We start from the raw sequence: 23740 nt of genomic DNA, 5'->3' as shown, positions 1-23740 counted from the left end.
GGGTGGAGGAGGTCTTATGCTTGAAATAAAGGAAAAAGAGGAACTTTAGTCCTTCAGTGTTACTTTGGATTGTTATTTTAAGTATTCAGGCCATGAATGCTCTTCTTATATATAACTCTCTTTCATTTCATGTTTATTTCTCTATATCTTCCCACAGCCAAAGTGAACAGACAAATTTGGCCTTAGGTGGAAATAGAATGGAAGAAGATAATTAAATTTAGGGCTTTAGAGGTTGTGTTCTGAGTGAAAGAGAACTAAGGAGTTGCAGTTGATTTTCAGGGAACTATTTGAATGTCTTCCCCCCACCTTCACACAAACGAAGCTATACTGTGAATTGTGAAATATTGGCAGTGGCATTAAAAGATGATAGGTCATTCTCTGCTTTCATCAGGAAAGGGTGAATATTGGCTTCCAATATGCTGAGGATTTGATCTAGATTTATCATTCATTCAAAGGGACCCATAAGGTTAAGTTGAATCAAAGATATTAGAAAATTCACAGTGCGAATGGAAAAATTTTACACTCAGACTTATTCATCTGTATGGGATTGTGCTGGGTTACTTGCCAAAGGCTCTGTTAGGTCATTCACAGAGTGGATACTAAGGGGAAAGGGGGAAAGATTTGTAAATTTTTATGATGATAAAATTAATGCTCTGTTCATTTTCAGTCAGAAAATAATAAAAATATTAGATGACAAACACTGTGAATCTGTTTTTCCAGATAAAGATCAGCAGTATTTCTCATTAAGAAAATATTGTCGGGTGTGGTAGTGCATACCTGTGATCCCAGAAGCACTGGATGCTGAGGCAGGAAGATCACAAGTTCAAGCCAGTCTTAGCAAAAGTGAGGCACTAAGCAACTCAGTGAGACCCTGTTTCTAAATAAAATACAAAATAGGGCTGGGGATGTGGCTCAATGTTTGAGGGCCCTTTGAGTTCAATCCCCAGTACCCAAAAAAGAAAAAAAGAAAAAAAGGAAAGAAAGAAAACTATGTATGATATGCAATTCTAGGCTTAAGGTGGTGCAAAATACATATACAGAAGATAGTGCTTAAAATTGCACCCAATTTTGCTCTTGATTTCTACAGCATATCTCAATAAACCTATTATATACTATCCCCAACCTCTTTTGATCTTCCCCAAAACTCACCTTTCTTAATAGGCTAGAAAGTTTCAGTCTTTCTTTCCTTTGAAATACAGTAAGTAAATTGCAGTGGCTTTTGATTTAGGTTTTTATCTGACTTCAAAAACACCAGTGAAATTGTCACTTTTTAAAATCAGCCCTTTGACCTTCGGCATGTAATAGGAAAATTGGGCAATGGTCCCTGTAATCCCTTGGTGTGTCCTTGCAGGACAAAGTGAGTCTCCAGTAATTTTGTTTTAGAGTACATTGCCTTTTGTAACTTGTGATTTTAAAAAATTCCCACTGGTTTTCAGTTTGTTTTGTTTTTGTAAATGCTTTAGACCCACTTTAAGGATCTAAAACCTTTATTCTAGATCTTGTTTCTGTTTAACAGAACATTAGCTGCTGAATTCTGAAATCACATGATCAATTTAATTTTCCAATGGCAGTTTTCCCCTAGATGCATGAAGAAAGGCTAAATAGGTTTAAACAGACTTTCTGGTGAAATCAATGGGAACACTGAAATTCTATTTTCATGGATAGATGGTTATTACAGCATTTTCCTTTCTAAATCCAGGAGTGGATCTTAGAGCACTTCTCTCTCTAGGCAAAAGAGATACTCATTATAAATAAATAAATAAATAAATAAATTTTAAAAAGCGTGTTTTAATTGAGTCTCCCATCTTTCCTGAGATCCAGGGAGGAAGAAATGCGGAGGGATTCTTCTCAGAAAGGAGAATCAAATCTCAGTGCTCCAGAATGACCCAGCCCGTAAGATGGGTGGTAGAGAATTGGGGAGAATATCTTCCTAATAGCCAGGGTTCCTGAGGATCTGTGTGTTTTCCTAAGCTGGGGAAAGCAGGGTTCTTCTTGGTGTGTCCTAGATGGAACACAGCAGCTACATGTACCCCACTCGTAATCTTTTGCTGTAGATCAAGGGTTGGTAGATTTTTCCTGAAAAAGGTCAGTTGTAAATATTTTCTGCTTTGTAGTCATTCAATCCCTATCTCTCCATCTCTGGTGTAACTCTTCAATATTGCCATTGTAATACAAATGCAGCCACAGACTATGTATACACCAACAGAAGTGACCGTATGTCAATAAATCTGTCTTTTCAAAAAAATCAATAGCAGGCTAGATTTGTCCACAGGTTGTCGTTTCTGACCCTCACTCTAGGTCACATCCCACATTCTTTTTGGGCTAACTGGGTATAACCCCTCATGTGAGTCAACATCCCAGTTCTTATTCATAGGAAGGATAACCAGACATTTGGAGATTTGGCTTTCCTAAGTGTTTATGCACACTACTGCCTGGGACATTCCAAGGGAAGTAACCACTGAACCAGGTGTGCATTTACAGTTCATAGGTTACACTGGAGTCTAAATTCAAACTACAGCTAGACTGTTATATGTAAAGCCTAAGGCTTCTGTTTTGGGGGGCAGTCTGACAGAAGGATGTGTCAACATTCTTAAAAAACTATATAGCAACATGCTCGGGTGATAGTCCAAATATTTTATAACTCTTAGTCAGACACAGGTATCTACTAAGAGCAGCGGATCCACTGGTAGACAACCAGCGTGATGCCTGTACTGGTGAGCATTCATTCATTTAAAAAGTTGCTAGTGGTCATTAGCAAGGCACATACACATGCCCATAAGTATAAAAATGTATACATATGCACAGGTTTTTTTTTTTTTTCCAGTGCTCAGTATTGAACCCAAGGCCTCTCAGGTCCTACCTGCAAACATTTTTTCCCCTAGAGACTATTAAGATCACACAGACTCTCCATCATGCATCTCTCCATTCAGACCCTCACCTTCCCTGTCTTTATTCCTTACTGAGAAAAATGGAACTTGCTCTGGGACACTTGGATCCATGCTTTTCTGCTGCCTGGCAGCCTTGCTAGGTCCCTCCTGTTCCCAACAAATCAGTCAATCCTTTTCTACAAGCTTCCTAACCCCTGTTTCAAAGATACTCAGACTTCCTCATTCTGTGTAAATAACCATTTGACTACAAACATTTTCCACTCACACTGTTAATCATTTTTTTCATAAAATGGAGTTTGTCATCCAGACTAAGAAATTCATTGGTAACCAATTCATTGCACTCATCCCCATCCTTTTACTGGGGATTGGGTCCAGGTACCACTGAGATATACCCCGAGTGTGTTCTCTCTCTCTCTCTCTCTCTCTCTCTCTTTCTCTCTCACTCAAATCTTGGGACAGGGTCTGGGTAAGTTGGCAAGGCTAGTCTTGAACTTGCCATCTTCCTGCCTCAGCCTGCCAAATAGCTGGAGTGACATGCATGCACCATCATAACTGCATTTATTTTATAGTTACTTTTTTCCTCTGAATTCCATTAAGTTCTGCTTTGTTGTCACTTTCCAAAAAATGTATAATTGCAACATCCTCTAGGTCTTATAAATAATGAGATTGGCAAATTAATCTATTTGGCAAAGTGTCACCACCAGACTTTCGTGAATTTAAGAAGCAAAGTTCCTTATCAGTTTAAAATGACTTATTTGCTTTTCTCCCTCCTTTTTGTGTGTACGCACAAACCACACACACACACATACACACGCAATTTCATGGTTTATATTTCAGTCAAAATAATTGAAATGTTTAAAATGATTCCTAAGTTAACATGAATCATTAACAACAATAATTAACAAGAACAGAATCAAATGGAAAATCAAATGGAGAAACATTAGCCATGTGTCTGGTGGGTGGGGCACTGTATAAACTGGGGATGACGATAAAATATGGTTGTCAGAACTCACAACTCACCAGAGGGGCAAGTTTATAAGTATTGATCAAAACATATTTATTGAAAGTAAATATTCTGTGGGGCCTACTTGTTCCTTGTCTGTGTGTCATCATTCAGGTGTTATGTAAGGTTGACTTTTTGTGGTAAGGTCTATCTGAAATGAAATCTGTCCTGCTTTGTGGAAGAGAGCCCACCCCCGTTTGACGTCAGCAGTAGCCCCAACCTGCAGCAAGACTTCACTAACGGAAAAACCTCGATCCCTTTGATGCATTTTGGAGTTTGTTCTCTGTTTTTTTGAGACAGGAGAAGAAAAGATGGCTGCTAACTCAAGGATCTCGGCCTTCTGGGGCTCTCATGACCAAGTCTGCCTTTGCTTGAGAATGTCGTTTAAGGCCAGAATGATCCTGGCAGTTGTCTCTTGGACGATAGAGACAATTTAAGGGTTCTGAATTTCTGTGAAAGTTTATCTGGTGTTTCCCCTCCTTTTCCGAGTCTTCTATTTCCTTTGCTCTTCCATCGTAGTACCTCCGTTATCTTTTTGGAGTGGCACTGCCTGGAACAGATTTCTGCAATCTGGAGGCCTATGAGAGAAGGGAAACTAGAAGGGAAACTAGATGATGTTTTAAAAAAACCAAGATTTTAAAAATGAAACTGAAAAGGATTAAATATGGAAGGAGAAAGAAGATTCATCTTTATTTTGTTTAACAAAATTCAAATTGTCGGGACTGGGGTTGTGGCTCAGTCGTAGAGTGCTTGCCTAGCTTGTGTGAGGGGCTGGGTTCAATAAATATAAAGTAAAATAAAGGTCGATTGACAAATAAAAAAATATTTAAAAAAATCAAAATTCAAATTGTTTTGGAACACATAAAAAGGAACTTAATGATAAATTATTAAACCTATCAAAAATTTTTCTAAAATGTTTCCTCCATACAATATTCACTTTAAAAAGCATTTCCATATTAATCTACAATTAATTCATGTTAATGCATTCAATATTTACTTATATGAAGGATTTTAGGTCCATCATGCCAGGCCCTATGAATACTGAGGGTGTCAGGATAAATCTGGTGTTTTTAATAATATCAAGGAGTTTAAATTGAAATAGTTAAGATGAGTCCTTTCTTCAAGTCGGGTGGTATGAGTGTTTTATTTTATGGTGGGATGCAGATGCCTTCCTTGGCAGATCATTTTCATTTGGGACAATATCTAGAGAAAGTGATACTTATGTTGGTTCCCAGTTTTATACACTACCTCCTCATTTTTCTCTTAACAAAGCATATAGTCGTCTTTTAAAAATCATTTGTCCTGCAGATCTTTATCTCATTTGAAAATTCATTTGTCTTCTTACTGAGTTTTGAAAGTTCTTTATGCATTCTGGACCAAAGTACTTCATCAGTTTTGTGATTTGCAAATGTTATCTTGTTGTTCATGGATTTTTTCAAAGTGTTCTTAGAAGAACAGAAAATTTAAGTCTACTTTATGAGTGTTTTATTTTATGGATTATGCTTCTTGTGTCCCATTTTTAAATCTTTGCCTAACCCTAATCTTTGCCACAGAGATTTTTATTTTCTCCTGTGTTTTCTTCTAGAAGTTTTATAAGATTGTAGTGATTATATTTACATCTACGATTCCTTTTTGAATTAATTGTTGCATATGGATGAAGGGCGTTTTCTTGGTATTTTTTTGCATATGAGTCTTGAATTGTTTCAGAAGGATTCTCTTTCCCCTTGAGAATTGGCTTCACACTTTTTTTTTTTTTTCCCAAATGAATTGACAGTATATGTGTGGACATATTTTTGGACCCTGTTCTATCGTTTTAGTCCATTTATGATAATGTCACACTGCTTTTGTACTTATAATAAGTCTGGGATACATATTGTGCAGGTGCTCCTTTTTTTTCACACTTGTTTTGGCTATACAGATTTTTTGCATTTCCACATGAACTTTAGGAAGCCTGCCAGTTTTCAGGAAGAAAACCTCCTCCTGTTTGTTTGTTTTACTCTAGATTGAACCCAGGGCCTTGTTGTGCATGCTAGGCAAACTCTACCACTGAGCCACATCCCACCTCTTTTTTTTTATTTTGAGATAAGGTCTCACTAAGTTGCTCAGACTAACCTCAAACATTTGATCCATCCTGCCTCAGCCTCTTGAGTAACTGAGATTAGGGTCATACACCAGCCCTCCTGGGATTTAGTTGTTCATGGATTTTTTCAGAGTGTTCTTTCTTAGGAGAACAGAAAAAATTTAAGTCTACTTTATGAGTGTTTTTATTTTATGGATTATGCTTGTTGTGTCCCATTTTTTAAATCTTTGCCCTAATCTTTGCCACAGAGGCCCAGCCCTCCTGGGATTTTGATAAGGGGCTGCATTGAATCTGTAGATGAATTAGGGGAGAATTGACATTTTAAATGTTTGAATCTTCCAATCCATGAAAAGTCATGTCCTTCAATTAATTTAATTTCAGTTAACAGCATTGTTAAAGTTTTAAGTGTACAGATCTTGGCCATCTTTTCTTAGATTTATTTTTGTTCGGTAACAAGATTTCTACATAAATGATCACAGTATCTACATATGAAGATAGGTTTTTTTTCTTTTTAATTTAGATGGTTTTCTTTTTCATGCTTTTTTGCACTGGTTAGAACCTTTAATGTTATGTTGAGAAGATCTGAAGCAGTCATCAGGAATTGATTTTTGATCTTAGGAAGGAAGTGCTTGTTTTTTATCATTAAACATGACCCTGGCTGTTTTTCTTAGATGCCACCTATGGGTGGAGGTAGTACCTTTTATTCCTGATTTGGCTAAGAGTTTTTTGCAGGACTGGAGACTGGATCTGTCAATGCTTTTTTGTGTCAATTTCAATGAACATGTGGTTTTTATTTTTCAGTCTGTTAAAATGATGATTTTTCCTCTGGGGGGACCAGAGAATAAACCCAGGGGTGCTTAACTACTAAGCCACATTTCCAGTTCTTTTTTTAATTTTTAATTTTGAGACAAGACCTCACTAAGTTGCTGCAGCTGACTTTCAGCTTATGATCCTTCTGCCTCAGCCTCGAGCTTCTGGAATAATATGATGAATTATACTAATTATTTTTCAAATGTTATATCATCTTTGTTGTCCTAGAATGAATGCCATTTGTTCATGATGTATTATCTATTTTATATGTTGTTGAATTTGATTATTAAAATTTTGTAAGAATATTTTCATCTGCATACATTTGATTTCTGGGTTTTCTTTTCTTGCAATGTCTATATTGTTTTGGAATGTGGGTAATTGCTGGCTTCATAGAGTAAGTGTTCCCTCCTCTTCAGGTTTTCTGGAAGAGTTTGGGAAGAAGTATATTTTTTCTTCCTTAAGTGTTTTTTAGAATTCTCTGGTGAAGTCGTTTGGGCCTTCAGTTTTCTTTTTCTTTTTCTTTTTTTTTTTTATTTTGAGCGGGGGATGGGGGTGCTGGGGATTGAACCCAGGGCCTTGTGCATGCAAGGCAAAGCACTCCTATCAACTGAGCTACATCCCCAGCCCAGGCCTTCAGTTTTTTTATGGGAAGGTTTTTACCTACAAATTCAATTTCTTTAATAGATAAGGGCTATTCAGATGTTCTGTTTCTTCTTCTATTTCTAATAATTGTATTTTACGAGGAATTTATCCCCTTACATCTGAATTGTTGGACTTTTTGGCATAAATTTACTTGTACTATCTAATATTGTTGTTATAATATCTGCAAAATCTGTAATTTAAGTTTTTGTGTTCTATAACGTAGGATGACTGAAATTAAACAGTTGTTTATTAATATTTTTAAATAGCTAGAAGAGAGGATTTTTAATATTCCCAATACAAAGAAATGATAAATATTTTACATGATGGGTATGTTAATTACTCAGATTTGACCATTAAACATTGTATACATTTGTCAAATGACACACTGAAACAGATCATGGGGGAGGCAGGGAGGGAAAGACCAGGGACTGGGGAATGAGATTTCTCAAATTATGTTATACGCATGTACAAATACAGCATACTGAATCCTACTATTACATATAATTATAATACACCAATAAAAAGTAAAATTAAAAAATGTTGCACTGGATTCCTGGTGCCATGGTATACACCTGTATTCCCACCACATAGAAGGCTGGGGCAGGAGGATCACTTGAACCCAGGAATTTGAGGTCAGGGCAACACAGAAAGACCCCAGCATAAAATACACAAACAAATCACACTGTCCTCCATAAATATGTATAATTACTATGTATAAATTTTTTAAAAGATTAAAAACACTCTACAAAACCTGACAACAGTTTCTTTCTATATCTTCCTTCTAAACTCTGTTATTATCATATGTTTATTATTTTTGTTTTAAACAATCAATTAGCCCTTAAGGAGATTAAACTAATAAGAAAAATTTACCTTGTAGTTATCATTTATCTTCTTCTCCCTTCAAATAAATGCATTTTTACATCTGGAACCCTTCTGTTTGAAGGGTTTCCTTTAACATATCCTATCTTTCTTTATAGGGAAGATCTGCTACTGCTTAATCTTTTATCTTTTTTATGTTAGAAAAAACTTTATTTCCCTTTCATATTTGAAATGTATTTTCAATGAGTATATAATTCTGGGTTGATGGTTTTTTATTTGAGTACTTAAAAGATGTTCTGTTTTCTTTGGGATTGACATCCTTTTCTTTATTCCTATGTGCATGTTTTTTGCTCTCCTCTGATTTTATGATTCTTTATCACTAGTCCAGACAATGGGATTGTGATGTGCTTTGGTATCGTTTTTTCATGTTTCTTATGCTTTGAGTTTTTTGAGCTCCTGGATATGTGACTTTTGAGTTTTCCTCAAACTTCAACCTTCTACTCTGGCATTTTAAAACCTTCCATATATTTATTTAAGATGTCAGTATTTCCTCTGTCTTTTTAACATACAGAGTTATAATTTATAAAACTCTTTTCATGTCCTGGGTCTGTTAATTCTATTATCTTTGTCATTTCAAGGTCTGTATTTGGTTGAGTTTTCTCCTGATTGCAAAGCATGTTCTGCTTCATTGCATGTCTGTTGATTTTTTAAATTGGAATTCAGTGTGAACTTTATCTTGTTAGGGGCTGGATATTTTTATTTTCTATAAATATTTCTGAGCTCTGTTCAGAATACAACTCTCCAAGGTCCTGTAATTATGAACTTTTTAGTGTGACTGGTGGGAACACAAACTACCCCCAGCCATCTGTGATTACTGGGATCCTGTTATCTAGTCGTACCTGTGTTTTTTGCCTGGTCTCTGGTAGTTTCCATACAGGAATTTGCAGAAATGTTCTGCTGAAGATTGTAGGGAATCCTCCGAGCATCCCTGGAGTTCTCTCTTTTTGTGGATATCCTCTCCCCATTACCCTGTTGTCTGAGCTCGGGGCTTCCTTGACTCAGAGCTCCACCTCCTAAAATCAGTCTCTGCTGGGTTCCCTGTTCCTGAACCAGAAGTTTTCTTAAGCTGGGACCACAGTGGGACTCAACCTGTTTGTTTCCTGCCTCTGGAGTATCACCGTTTTTAGTTTCCTGACATTGAGTATCTTGAGATTGTGACATTTATTCAATGTGCATGTGTGTGTTTCTGGTTCCTGTTCATTCCATCTTGATGAGAAGTTGACACATTTATTAGGCCACGTGACATCCTCCTATTAACTACTTCTAAAAATTGCCTCAAGCACTGCATGGGTTTTCATAAGTCTCCAGGCCCATTACACTGTGCAGCCTTCCTTAGGAAATGGAGGGAAGTTTGAGCTGAGACACAAACAGGAAGGCTCGGAGGCAGCATTTGTCCAGCAGGCACCACCTCTTTAAATAGCTACGTGCACTGGGAATTCTTTCTCCACTTAGACTAGCAACTCCACAGCCCTTTGTTTGTGGCCCTGCAGGGCTAGAGGTGGCCAGGGCTGCCCTGCTGGAGGTTGGGTCAGCTCTCAGCGGGTGTGGGGGCGGTGAAGGCTGGCTGGAGATGGCCTTCCTGCCTCTGGGCCATGAGGAGACACCTTAGCAGAGATGTTTTGTGCTTCTCCCTTAAGAATATTATCTCCAAGACTTATAACCTGCTGAAAGGTAAGGTTCCAAGCACTTCCTAAGTCAACAACTTGGGAGACAGATTTCTTTCTGCAGACTGATTCTTTATTTTACTTAAAAGAGACGGGGAAAACATAAATAGTTGTTACAGTTTTCTTAAAAATTTATATTTAGGTGGATCTTATAGTTTTATTAGTAGTTTACAGGCACATCATGTTACATGATAGTAAATTGTGGTGTTTTTTTTAACCTTTGAAAGCAGATTTTGTTATGATATGAATGTGAGTTTCTAAAGCTGGAATGAAGAAGAAAAACAGATAAATCCTGTTACTAATTTGAAAAGACTAGTTAAAATGAGATCTTAATAGATGCTTTAAAATGAGTAGTTTAAAAACATCTTTTGATTCCAGTTCCTGTTTTTGTATTAGAGACCTTAAGTTATCTAATCCAATCTTTCCTAGTAATTGTCTAATTTTAGTAACATCTGCTGAAGTAAACTCCATTGCCCAAGCCAGTTATTCCACTTTTCATGGAATTAATGCATTTTTCTGGTCAGGCTTTTAAAAAGTCTTTTTATTTTCAGCTCTGGGACAAAGGGGACCAGCCAGAAGTGGCTACTGCCCTGTCCTGCAGAGGACAGGTGAGTGGGGAGGAGGTCTCATTCTGTGCTGCTCTGCAGAAAAAAGTTATGCCCAGGCATTAGTGTGACCTACATTTGTCCATTTATTTTTATCTTTTCTTGGCTTCAATCTGTTCCTCCCTTATGTACCTTCTTCCAGATTAATTAGCACCAGTGTTCAGAGTGTACTCCTGACTGAGGACAGGGCGTACTTAATTAGTCTCATTGTAGAGGCTCCACTTTGAGAAACATAAATTCACTACCCCCCACCCAGAAAAGCTTCTGTGAGATCGATTTACCACCTTTCATATTTAATTTTTAAAGCATTGTCATCCTCGGAACTCCCTTGTCAATGACTTTCTATTTGTCTTTTATTTCTGTTCTGGGTCTTGTCTGTTGTGTTTGGGAGGAAAGGAGAAGTGTTGAGAGAGGTGGTATTGCTGTTTGTTTGAGTTTCATTTCCTTTAAATTAGATTTGAATCCTAAGCTTCGGAGTGTTATGGAATTTTTATATATGTAGTATTAACTTTATATTTACAAAGCTGTGTTTATGATTTCTTTATTGTTTTAAAATTGTTTTACTTGTATATTCTGTAATCAAAAAGTTAAGTCTTGGGCTGGTGTTGTAGCTGAGTGGTAGAGCTCTTGCTTCCCATGTGTGAGGAACTGGGTTTGATTCTCAGCACTGCATATAAATAAATAATAAAAATAAAAATCCATTGACAACTAAAAAATATTAAAAAAAAAAAAAAAAGATAAGTCTACTCTGATCCCATGGAGCCTTCTTTTTAGAGTTTCGTAAGGAAATGTGCCATAATGAAATTGTTTGGCATGTGGAGGGCAGGGAGGGATTTTATTTCCCCCAAGTTCTTCAGCTTTCTGGAGGTATGAGTGAAACCAACCAAGGTTCTGTGAAAGGGTATACATTTTCAGCATAATACCTGCCCAGGATGTGACATTAGCTCGATGTGCTTGTTTGTAAAAAAATAATTTAACATGTGCTTTGATGATTATTACTAATTGGGGAGACTTTTTTAGACTTTAGATTTCCTAATTAATAGCAAATTTGCATTACATTCAGAACTTGTTTTGAAGTTTGACATTCCACTGTTTCTTGTGATAACCCCACAGTTCTGCATGTAAGGGCTCCCCCACTACTGTCCCCTTTGTCCATGGGTCTGTCTTTTATAGACAGATTTTTTAAGTCCATTGTTCAGATCCAAGCTAAGGGATTAATTGAATAGCAGACAGGCTAATCTAAAGCAAGTTTAATATGATAAGACTTATGTTTAGATTTGAAAATACAAAGGACTTTCAAACAAACCAAAGAGAAAAAAAAAATCAGTTAGAAAACAGAACAACACTCAGCTACCTGAGCAAGCAGAATGTCTTGCAGATAAGGAATTCTGAAGACCATGGACACAATAATGCAAGAGTCTGTCAGCCAAGGTTCTGCCTGAATTAAAAAAAAAAAAAAAAAAAAACAATAACAAAATAGCCTGTGAGATGAGCTCAAAGGAAATCAATGTCTCTTGATAATGAGTATGACAAAGTGAAGTCGAGATTTACCGGAAGGCCTCCTGCTGACTCCAGTGGAGCTGAGCTTAGGAATGTGTTTTAATGCCTGTTTTAAACCCCAGAGTGGTGTTTTGAGTCAGTCCTGCTGACGTAAACACAGACCCTGCCTGGAAATTTTCCAGAAGTAGAGGGGTGAAAACAGTTCAAGCAAGATGTACAGTGCTATTACAGTGCAGGCACGGAGCAGAATTCACCACTATCTTGGGAGACAGAGGAGAACAGCCACTGTACTGTCCCCAGGTAGTGCTGCTTGGTGATAAGACCGGTCATAGATGGGAGATTGCACCAAGAACAATCACCCCAGCACTTATCTAAACCAATGGAAGGTTTGAGAAAAAGGGAATTGTTTTTTAGCAATACAGACAGTAGCCTGCAGGAGTATTTACTGGTAAAAAAAAAAAAAAAAAGCCATTGAGAGGAATGTTTGAGCAGCTTAAAAACTGATTAGATGAACACTCATTGTTAGGTGACTTTAGTGACAAATAAGTAATAGGTTTCCAAAGCTCACTTACCAAAAACTTTGGGAAGTAAGCAGAGTAAACAGGCCCGGTTGTCTGTTAGCTTTGAAGATAATAAAACATGAACAGTTCTCCTTCGCAGATACATTGATTAAATGAACACAAAGATTTAAACCTTTCCTGTTCTCTTATGAATATACATGGTAAAACTGGGACCAGACAGGTAAAGGATATTTCCTTGCTTGACTGAAGAGCATACTAGTTTAGACTTACTGAGAATTCAGCTAAGTGCCTCACAAAAGTCACTGGGACAGGAATGGCCATCTATTTTGCTTTGAAAGGACAGCTGGAAAGCACAGTATTTCAGTATTTTGTGTACCAAAGTGGTGTTTGACTATCAGAATTCTTCCAAATTAAGTAGACAATAATGGAGATGCCTTTGCCCTGTTTTTTCATCCTGTTCCACATGTGGAAAGTTCATTCCGAATTGTGTTTCTGTAAACTTGGAAGGGAAAGCTGGAGATGCGGTGCCTGTAACCACACGGCAGTCCTGCCTACCCATGGTGGTGTGAAGAGAACCTATAGTAACTTTGTGAATATTCCAGGGGGTTACTTTGTAGGAGATGTAATGAAAATGGAGACTCGCTGATGATTTCATGTTAAAAGACTTTATAATAATAACAGTACATTATACATTGTCTTTCATTTCATGCTTTGTCAACCATGAATCATTCAGTAGGTATGGATCTTACTGTACATTTTGTTTAAAAAATATTATGGGGTTTAGCATATGATCCATTCTGGAAGCTTCTTTTTTAAAAAAAGACAACAACCCTAAACAATCTGTTTTATTTAATTACATTGGTCTATGGATAAGAATTTTCAATCTCTTCAAAACCCACTTTCTAATCCATGGAATAGAAGAAATCAGAACTTGGCCTTGGGCAAGCCTATCTTGGACTTTTTTGAGAAATGGCATAGTTTCCAATGGTAAGAGGTGCCTGAGGCATTGGAACATCTGTGACTGGAAATCCCGGTTTTTGTGACAGTAGCAGGAGTGGCATTGTAGTGCAGACTACTGGGGTAAGACGGAAACTTGGAGATAGGAAACTCGGTACAGGAGTTTTTAAATTCGGAATTGGGGGAAGTGATAGAAGAGGAAGAAAACCTAAGAAGCCTCTGGACCTCCATGCCTGGCTCCCAGAACTGTTCTGTACTTCTCTCTTTTTTTTTTTTTTTTTTTTTTTTTTTTTTGGTGCTGGGAATGGAACCCAGGACCTCACACATGCTAGTCGACCCTTCAGTCCACTTTTATTTCCTTCTCTGACTACTCTCTTGAAGGAGTTCATGGTCTCCATTCCTCTTTCCCACTAAGATGTGAATCTTGGGCTGTGTGTGTTTGTGTGTATGTATGTAGGGGTCTGTTGTGAGAAAAAGGAAAGGAACTCCATTTTGAGAAGGAATATATTACGGAGAATGATGGTGTGTTCTTAAGCCTAAGTGGATTCACTGAATGTTTTCCATAATCTGCTTACATGGTGTTTACTGAAGGCTTGCCTTTGGGGCTGTTACTTGACCACTTTGGATTTGTCAGCTGATCCCTCTGATAAAGGTCAGTTCAAATTCCACCCCACCCCTTTCTCCTAAAGCACTCTCTTGCCACCCTGCACACTGGCATTTTTCTCCAGATTTCTAAGGACCATGTTATCAATATCCTTCCTTTAATATTTATACACTCCCCTGTTCAGCAAGGTGAATGTTCTTTTTAAATGCATTCTTTTGTCTCCTTGGCTAGCCTGTAGACCCCCTGGATACAGATTCCCCACCCTGCCCAGTAACAGTCCCCTCTTCCACATACTACCTGAGAGCTGACCTTTAGAATTATTTGATTCTTGGTTATGTTATCCTCCCATTGGTTCTGTGTTTGTAACATAAGTCTACGGAGGTTGTTGTTCTACTGGATGGTTCCCCTACCTTCCCTGGCAGCCCAGTTTTGCTCACCCCAGGACCTCTGCCTGCTGTGGTGTCAGGCTTGCACCATCCCTGCCCATCAGGATCCTGCCCATCCTTCTCCTTGAGATCCTGAACCTTTCTAGGAAGTACTTTTTCTCCTTCTTTTGAATTCTCAAAACATTGTCTTAACTCTTAGCACTTACTGTGTTCTATTTTATGTGAGCCTAGATGGCATCATGGTTGAGTGCTCTGGGAATGGACAGCCTGCAGGCAAATCCTAGCTATACCCCTCATGAGGGTATTATCATGGACAGATGAAACTGCGATTATTGGTCAAGCATCTTTAATCTGAAAATCCAAAATATGAAACACTCCAATATCTAAAACTTCTTGAACATCAATGTGACACTGCACATGGAAAAAACTACACCTGATTTCTTGTGGTGGTCATAGCCAAAATGCAGGTGCACTAAAAATATTGTATAACATTACCTTTAGGCTTTGAGTTTATGGTATATAGGAAACATAAGCAAATTTGGTGTTTAGACTTGGGTGCCATCTCCAAGATATTATGTATATGCAAATATTCCAAAATCCTGAAAGATAAAAAAATCCAAAACATTTCTGGTCCCAAGTATTTCAGATAAGGGATAGTAAATCTGTATGAATATTGTAATTATAATACTTATTTGCTCAAAGCTTAATTTTAACTTATAGGCCCATGGTATCATGCTAATTTGCATTTTTGTGCAAATCGACAAAAGAAACGGTAAAAAGACTTTTCTCTTTTATAAAATATAATCCTTATTCCTTGAAAACAAATGTTTGTCTCTCATGTGTTTAACTTTTGACATTTATCATGAAGACTAGCAATGTTTAGCTTATTGTCTGACTTAGACCTCAGTATTTATTGAACACCTATCAAAAATCTTGCCTTGGGTAGTTATAGAGATGTTAGGAAGAATAAAGTGCAATTTCTGTACTCACAAACTTATTTGGAGATATAACACACAGTAAATGAAGTAGTAATATAAGACATATTATAAGGAACTTCTGTACTCAAATACTAAGTCAGTGGTGTAGAAAACTCGGTACAATGAGAACCTCATCAGGATAATTCTTAATTGTTACAAACCTATTACAATCATCTTCACAAGCTATCAATTCTAGAAGCTTTAGAGAACAAAGGATACAACCTCAAAGACATCACCAATTAACTAACAATAATATATTATACAGAGTATTTTTCTCTGAAAATTTGCTCCATGTTATATAGTTGATATAAGTATATCTGAAGAAAAGGAGGATTGTAATAAGTAACATATCATTTAGTTCTGATAATAGTTTTACATTATCTCATTTTTAACACAAGGGGAAATTGGGTCTCAGAGTAGTACATAGATTAGTCCATCAATAAGTGGTATGTCTGTGATTCAGTTCACATCAGTCTAACAAAGCAAAGCTCTTTTTCTAAACATCTATAATATCTTGTGCCCAGGGATTTCCTATTCAGCAGCCCTACTTGTGAGATTCATGATTAGATCATTATGAATTAATTTTAGCATGTTTTATTGAAGTTGGGAAGAGATGAGTGTGAAAATGCACGCTAACACATAATGGGGGGGAGGGAAGGGTTAGAATTAGGGTTAGGGAGGGGGGCAAGTATAGAGGAAGGTACTACTGTATAGAGGGTAAAGAGGGGTGGGAGGGGTGGGGGGAAGGGAAAAAAAATAACAGAATGAATCAAACAACATTGCTCTATGTAAATTTATGATTACACAAATGGTATGCCTTTACGCCATGTACAAACAGAGAAACAACATGTATCCCATTTGTTTACAATAAAAAAAAAATAAAAAATAAAAAATAAAAAAAAAAAATAAAAAATAAAAAAATAAAAAAATAAAAAAAAAAAAAGATAGAGAAATAAAAAAAAAAAAAAAAAAAAAAAAAAAAAAGAAAGGCACGCTAAGGCATATTGTGCAAGAACTTTTATACATGCTAATATGTTTGGAATGTCCTCTCAGCAACCAAGGAAGCCTCATCAAATGATTGTTAATAGGAGAGTTATTGTTACAGTTAGGAGGGAGGTGAGTTTGAACCAGAAGAGTTTCAAATGAAGAATATCCAGAAAGCAGTTTGATGTCCTAAAGAGTCAGAGCCCAAGTGTGATTAGGCCCACAATTTGGGAATTCTCAGCCTGTAAATGACATCATGGGAATGGAAAAGGTCATGGGGAGGGACTGAGGTTTTTGTAAACAGAAAGATAATGAAAGAAAATGCAGTGGAAGAAACCAAGAGAGCCACTAATTTTGAGGTTGACTCTCCTTGGCATTGTTCCGATCTGGTGCTGCACTAGGGGATCTAATTGGATGTGGATGTCTTCCAAGAGTGATCACCAGTCACTCTTTAGGGTGGTTCCTCAAACAGTGGCTTAGCCAATAACACTTGATTCTTACTGGCATCACTCCCACAAGACTGCACCTCAGGAGGGGCTTGCCCTAAGCATTTGTGTGGTCTAGAGCTGGGGATAACTCTTCCATAAATCACTTGTTTAATTATATGGGTCAGCTTTTCTTTGGGACTTCTTTTTCATAGAGTTGGCACATACATTTCTAGTTTTAAAGCGAAGTAGTGCAGTGATGAAATCACATGAAATGACTGACAGTCCCTTAATTAGCTCAGGTTTCTTGTGAAAAGTTTCAAAAAGTTTACTGCAGCTTCCTATGTCCTAAAAAATGTATGAGCTCTTTGATTCTATGGTGGTGCCTCTTTCGGTAATGAGCAGAAGAAACTGTATTGCCTCATCAATAAGCAACTTTTTGGGCTGTGGTCACTACCTGAGAAGCAAAAGTACTGCAAGCAGCCTACTTGAAAATATCTAAGACATGACAAAGTCCTGGCTCTGTTGTGGCTGTGAGTTTGAATCTTAGCTTTTCTTCCTAGCGAGCCATGCCTCTTTAGGTCAGTGTCAGACTCTCTTTAAAACTTTGTTTCCTCTTCTATAAAATAAATTATAATAGTACCTATAGGATTTCTCATGGAATTGTTGAGGATATTCAACAACTCTATTACTCAACTTAAGGAACTAGGGAAGGTTACAGATATTACTGAACATTAATGCATCTTGACTAGAGTCTGTGACTCTGTTTTGTTCTGTTTTGTTCTGTTTTCATACCCTTGTGATTACTGCACTATCTGAAAATATTTCTGTGTGACTTTTCTGAATATATTGCAGTTCCTAGGCTAGATGGTACTGTGAATAACAGATTTTGTGTTATTTGGGGATGTTGGGCTGTCACTGCAGTTCCTTCTAATGGATCTGGGAGGACTGTACATCACCGGGCTATCCCTCCCTCCCTCTTACAGAATCCCACATTGGTAAGCAGAGAGCTGACCTAACTCTGTCACATAAGCAGGAGTCGAAAACACCCTGAAGTTTTTGCTATTTTCATTTCCGTTGTTCCCCAGATAGGTTGCAAACAATGCTTGCCTGAGTATTGTATGAGTCTGTACTGTCTGTGACATAGATCACGAAGGCAAGGAGCTTAAGCCTTTTCCTAGGATGTTATAAATATCAGCTTAGTTTGGGTCCAGGTATTCTTGAAGGGTGCACTGTGTACTGCAATTTGAAAGCAGTCCTGCATAATGTTATCTATGAAATTACCCCAAATTACAATATTAAGAACATATTGAAGGTCCCAATGTAAGTAGTGATATCCTTCTTGGACTACTGATTAGGGTTATGGAATTTACATGATTCAAAATGAATAATAGTGTTGGCAAAGTGGGCATTTTGAGAAATTGCATGTTTGTCACATTTCTTTGGGGAGAACAAGTTAGCAGGAGGCTTTATCATTGCATCTACTTATTTTTTACCCCCTAAATATGAACACTGTATTTATATTCCAGACTTTCAATTTTGTTTTCATAAGGATTCTTTAAAGTTTTACTCCCAAGTCAGTTATACTGCAGTCCTCCTAAATAGCATTTCATGAAAACTCTTTGCCCTGGTTCTATTGTGGAGGTCAATTTCAATTGCTTGCCAGTCTTATGGACAGAGAAACATCTGTCTGTTCTTGTGGACCTTTTTAAACATCTTCCCCATTGTTCGGAAAGATGTATTAGGTAATGGTGCAGATCCATTCATCAAGAATAGAACAGAACTCAGACAATTCTTTATGGCTTCAAAATTACCCTGACCTATGTGTGTCTTTCTGGCAGGAATCCAAACATCCAGCTATAAAAGTAAATAGAAGAGAATGCAAAATGTCACTAACATTGAACCTCAGGGTCCTTAGCTATGTAAGTAAGAGAGATCACTATGAACTTGAATGGCTTAGGAAACTGCAGCATACACCAGGCTGCAGTAAGACGTCGGAAAGGAGGGGTGAGCAGAGAGGGTCACACCCTTTCTAAGTGGCAGAGCAGGCGTGCCGAGTCCGCGCACGGCTTGGCAGCACGTCTCACCCCTCAGGCAGGCCTGGACTTCAGTAGGCCCACATACTTTCACGCAGGGCTGCCTCTGTTGTGCCCGGGTCATCCCAGCTCTAAATCAGAGCTCAGGGAAGATCAGTGACAAGGCCCGATGGCTGGCCAGAATCAGCAGGTTTGTATGCAGAAGCCGGACCACCAGGCTGCTGCCTCCAGATAGAATTTGACCTTAACCTGAACATTCACTTATAGCACATAAGCAATGGAGGCTGAGAAAAAATCAATCGGTCTTGTAATGTACATGAATTTCACAGTCACAGAATGTAATTTTCTTTTTCTTGTAATAAAATTTATATTCTAATTCTGAGTCCACATTTCAGACACATTGAGGAAAAACGAAATCTGGTCACAGCCGAAAGCCAATCAGCTCAATCCAATTTAGTGCTTTTGAAATGGCTTCTGGGTGAAATTCAGGAATATTAAGTTTCCACCCTTCATCCCCCTCCTTCCTCTCTCCCTGTGGCTGCTTGAAGTCATTGCTTTCATATGGGCAGCTAGGAGGACATCCTTTTAGGACTCAGCGACTTTACTGAGTCCTGACCCAATGGAGTTGGATATAGGGCTTTGGGATGGACACTGGTATCTGGGACCAGGAGCTTGGCACCTGCCTGACTCCCTGTTCTCAGCTGAGCCCATAGCCTCCTCTGGTTTCTGGTAGACACTGTCACAGCCGCTGCCATCTGAACCCTTATCTCCAGCCAGGTGTGCCTCTCTGGCTGAGAATCAATCAATCTCTGTCTCCTCTTAGTTAAAATGAGCACCCCCTTAGGCAATTCGGGGAACTCCTGACCCCATTAAGCTCAGCTCTGGCTGCCATCCCTATTCATTCTTCTTGCTTCTATGACAACAGGAGATATGTCTTGGAGGTGTGTCCCCTCATCACCTAAGAAGGAAGGTGGGCAGCAAGTGTCTTACCAATCCTCCTGAACTTTATGGGGAAACCCTGGAAGACCCCAATTCCCACCGGAGTACATCTGGCTTTATTCTGGGGGTGGGACACTGAAGCATGACCTCAAATTTCTTAGAATGATCTTTTGCTCTCCATTTTTTCCCCCCTTGGCTTCAGATTGGAATGGTGTGGTATAAAAACTTGTTTTGCCAGTTCATGTCTCTTCTCAAAACTTTTTGTCTCTCATTTGAACTGGAGCCAAGAATTTGGAGTGTTTGCTGTTTTTGTGTTTTGTTTTTTTCCTCCTAGCACCTCTCCCCAAGGCACCTGGCCATCTCCTTATCTCTTGGAATGTGGATTTAGGGAAGAGGGGAAAGGAGAGAGGGGTCACGTCTGTCAACATCCTGTCCTGTCATCCTGGCACAGAGCCTCCAGATCTGACCTGCCATCAAGGACCAGAGTGATTCCTTTCTTCCTTAAAATTCCAGCCATTTTTAGGAACACCCCCCACTTCCTGCCAGGCAAGGACTGCTGCTAAGTACCTCTGTTACCGATGTGGAGCAGGACACCTTCCTCATAGGGTTGAGAGAGCACTGGTTTTTAGGGTGAAAGTGTTCACTGTTTTGTTTTTTTTTTTAAACCCAGGGGCACTTAACCACTGAGCCACATCCCCAGCCCTATTTATATTTTATTTAGAGACAGGGTCTCACTGAGTTGCTTAACCCATCACTGTTGCTGAGACTGGCTCTGAACTCATGATCCTCCTGTCTCAGCCTCCCAAGTCACTGGGATTACAGGTGTGTGCCATGGCACCCAGCACTTTTTTTCTCTTTATTGAGTCAGGGTGTCACTATGTTGTCCAGGCTGACCTCAAATTCCCGGGCTCAAGTGATCCTTCTGCCCCAGTCCTCCTGAGTGACTGAGTCTACACTCATGCTAACCATGTCAATCTTCCATTTTTTTTTTTTTAATGGTGATAAATTTAATTGTTTGTTGCCACAGTATCAGCTTTCATATGTACATATAAATAGTTACAGACCATAAATTACCTATATGCAAAATATTTGCCTCTAGGTGGAAAAAAAAACCAATTTTTGCAATAAACACGACTTAATACTGAAGACGAACAGATGCTGAGGGAAATTTTGCATCTAAGGTGACTACATCCTACATTGCAATTCTTACTCTAAGAATTCAAGTAGTTAAGAAACAAAAATGCAATCCATGTTTTCAAGCCAAATGAAAAATAATTATAATAGGTAAAATAAAAAAATATGGAATGCCTCACGAATTTGCGTGTCATCCTTGCGTAGGGGCCATGTGAATCTTCTCTGTTTCGTTCCAATTTTAGTATATGTGCTGCCGAAGCAAGCACATCTATCTTCTATTTTAAAATGTTTTCCTAAGACTGATTGCATCATCAATGAGGGATTGCTTGAGATATATAGGTAATTATATATATATACCAGTGGACCTTCCAAATATGTGGGTTCCTCATCCTGGATTCAACCAACCTGAGTTTGAAGATATTCATAAAAAAAAAATTGCACCCCTACTAATGTACAGACATTTTTGTTGTTTTTCTCCAAAGAATACAGTATAACAACCATCACATAGTAGTTACTTTCTATTAGGTATTATAAGTAATCTAGAAATGATTTAAAGTATACAGGGAGGGAGGATGACTCTGTGTGTGTGTGTGTGTGTGTGTGTGTGTGTGTGTGTGTGTGTGATTGGGTTAATTATATATAACATTTATATATACCTTGCGCGCGTGCACACACACACACACACACCCAGTGTGTGTGCAGACACATTTCTCTAACCTCTGGATCTTTTAGGAACTGGCTCTTCAGTTATGGTGCTTACTGTCTTGTACTTTTCCTGGGCTGCTTTCTTCCCCAAATCTGGGAATCCACCCGTGATATTACATTTAAATTACAAAAAGGAGTTAGAGGGTTTCAGGCAAAGTGCCTGGGAGGACCAAAGTGACTGCTGCTCTCCTTGACTGTCCTGGCCCTACCTCTCTTGCCTTTTCTCCAGGAGCTCCGGTAGAGGCTTCTGGGTTCTAAATTTCCCCCAGCTGGGCTTCTAATGGCATCTCATACTTCTTTATGCCTTTGCCTCAGGCATTCAGCTTGTTGTTCTTTTATCTTTAAAGCTGGTCCTACTTACCAAGCCCCTGGAGGTTCTTTACTTCCCAAAGTTTGCCTGCAGAAATGAACACAGGTTTTTCTAGGCTGTTTTCTTGCAATCCTTTTAGACAAATCCAGACCTTTTCTGTCTTAAGGGCACTTACTTTAACCCGAGGAAATAATGAACTGCTCAATGAGTCCAAAGTTCCTATGTTGGACAACTCCCTTTGCTCTCCAGTGCACTTTCCACTCTCCTTTGGCTCTGGGCTCTGGGGTCATCCATAAACCTCCCTTGCCCTCTGGTTCCTTGTTGAGTCCAGCCAGTGGGAGAAACAGGAGGAGAGCAGAGGGTGGTGGAAAGAGAGTGAGGCTGGGTGTTTTAAACCCCCACCTTGCCACCCTAGAAAGATCCTTTTCCCAGGACACACAAGACCACAGCTTTTTCCGTGACCCTCTCCTGCTCCTCCGCTTCTGGCTAGGAAGTTCTTTTTGATTCTGGTGACTCTCTCCCTCTGGCTTCTGAACTAGGGTTGATGTTGCCTCATCCTTCCAATTGCAATTCCAATTCAGGTCCTTAATTTTTTTATTGTTGGCTTCTCCTCATGCTGATCACCATTTGAAAAGAGCCAGATAGCCTCCTGCTGAAGTCTGGGGGTAGGAACCCTGCTTTTAGTTCATTATCTACTTCTCCCAGGACCCCAATCATGTCCATGCAGTTGTAGATACTTAGACCACAGGTACCTCTGGGTGCTTTCTGTTTCTAGAGGTATCTCTGAACTGGAGACCAGCAGTCCTAGTAACCCATGTGCCCCAGACTTCTTGAATCAGAGCCTGTACTTTAACAGATTTTTAGGTGATTTGTATGCACCTGATAAAGATGCATGGTTTTAGGGCTCAACTCCCTTCTGAGAGTGGAAGTAGCCAGGAGCCTTCATTGGATTTAAACTTTCCATTCTAAATGTATTCTCTTTCTGGGAAAAGTCTATAACTTCTCTTGCTTCTCCTGCCCTGCTCCAGCCTCATGTTCCTCATATGTCTTTCCTTATTTTTCTATCACACAAACTTATTGAACCCATTCTAAACTCCAGACTCTGTGGTAGATACTAGAAATACAAACAATATGGTGACTCTTCCCTCAACTCATCTTAGTGAAGAAGTGAAGACATGTTCATACTCAATTTCAGTACAGAAAGTACTATATAGTACCTGGTATATCAGAGAGAGGAGCAAAATTATCCAAACTAGAATTACTTTGATTGATGAATGTGAGAAGTCTCAGTAAAATCTTTGAACAGTGTTGTGTTTTCTAAGTTCAATCATATTTGAAAATCTTGAGTAAAGGCATTATGTTATGATTTGGATCTTAAATCAAAGTCTCCCCAAAGTTCATGTGTTGATGGTGTGGTCTCCAGCTGATGGTGCTATTGGGAGGTGGCAGAAACCTGTAGGAGGTGGGACATAGTTGGAGAACATAGGTCATGGGGACCCCCGACTCCTTTCTTTTGCTTCTGTGTTACTATGAGGTGAGAAACTTTGCTCTACCACGTATTCCTCCGTGATGTTCTACCTCACTAGAGGCCAAAACATGGGGCCCATCAACTATGGACTGAAACCTCTGAAATCTTACCAAGATTATCTTACCTCATTATACTTTGGAGGATCTTAGATATTTTGTCACAG

At 38.6% G+C, this 23740-nt stretch overlaps 1 protein-coding gene across 5 annotated transcripts in view; it reads left to right on the top strand.

Moving 5' to 3' along the window:
- Nucleotides 1-23740, top strand: part of ARHGAP28 (Rho GTPase activating protein 28) — a 209650-nt gene that overhangs the window by 75191 nt on the left and 110719 nt on the right. The window contains exon 1 of one of the 5 annotated variants that reach the window (XM_079109224.1): nt 9608-9973. The exons of the other annotated variants lie outside the window; for them this stretch is intronic. The gene's annotated coding sequence lies outside the window, so the exon portion shown is untranslated. Of the gene's footprint in view, nt 1-9607; nt 9974-23740 lie in introns of those variants that run through there. 5 annotated transcript variants of the gene reach the window in all.

Source organism: Sciurus vulgaris, assembly GCF_902686455.1.
Source record: "Sciurus vulgaris genome assembly, chromosome: 13".
NCBI lineage: Eukaryota > Metazoa > Chordata > Mammalia > Rodentia > Sciuridae > Sciurus > Sciurus vulgaris.
Note: the sequence above shows the minus strand (reverse complement) of the source record. Positions and strands in the feature narration are given on the sequence as shown.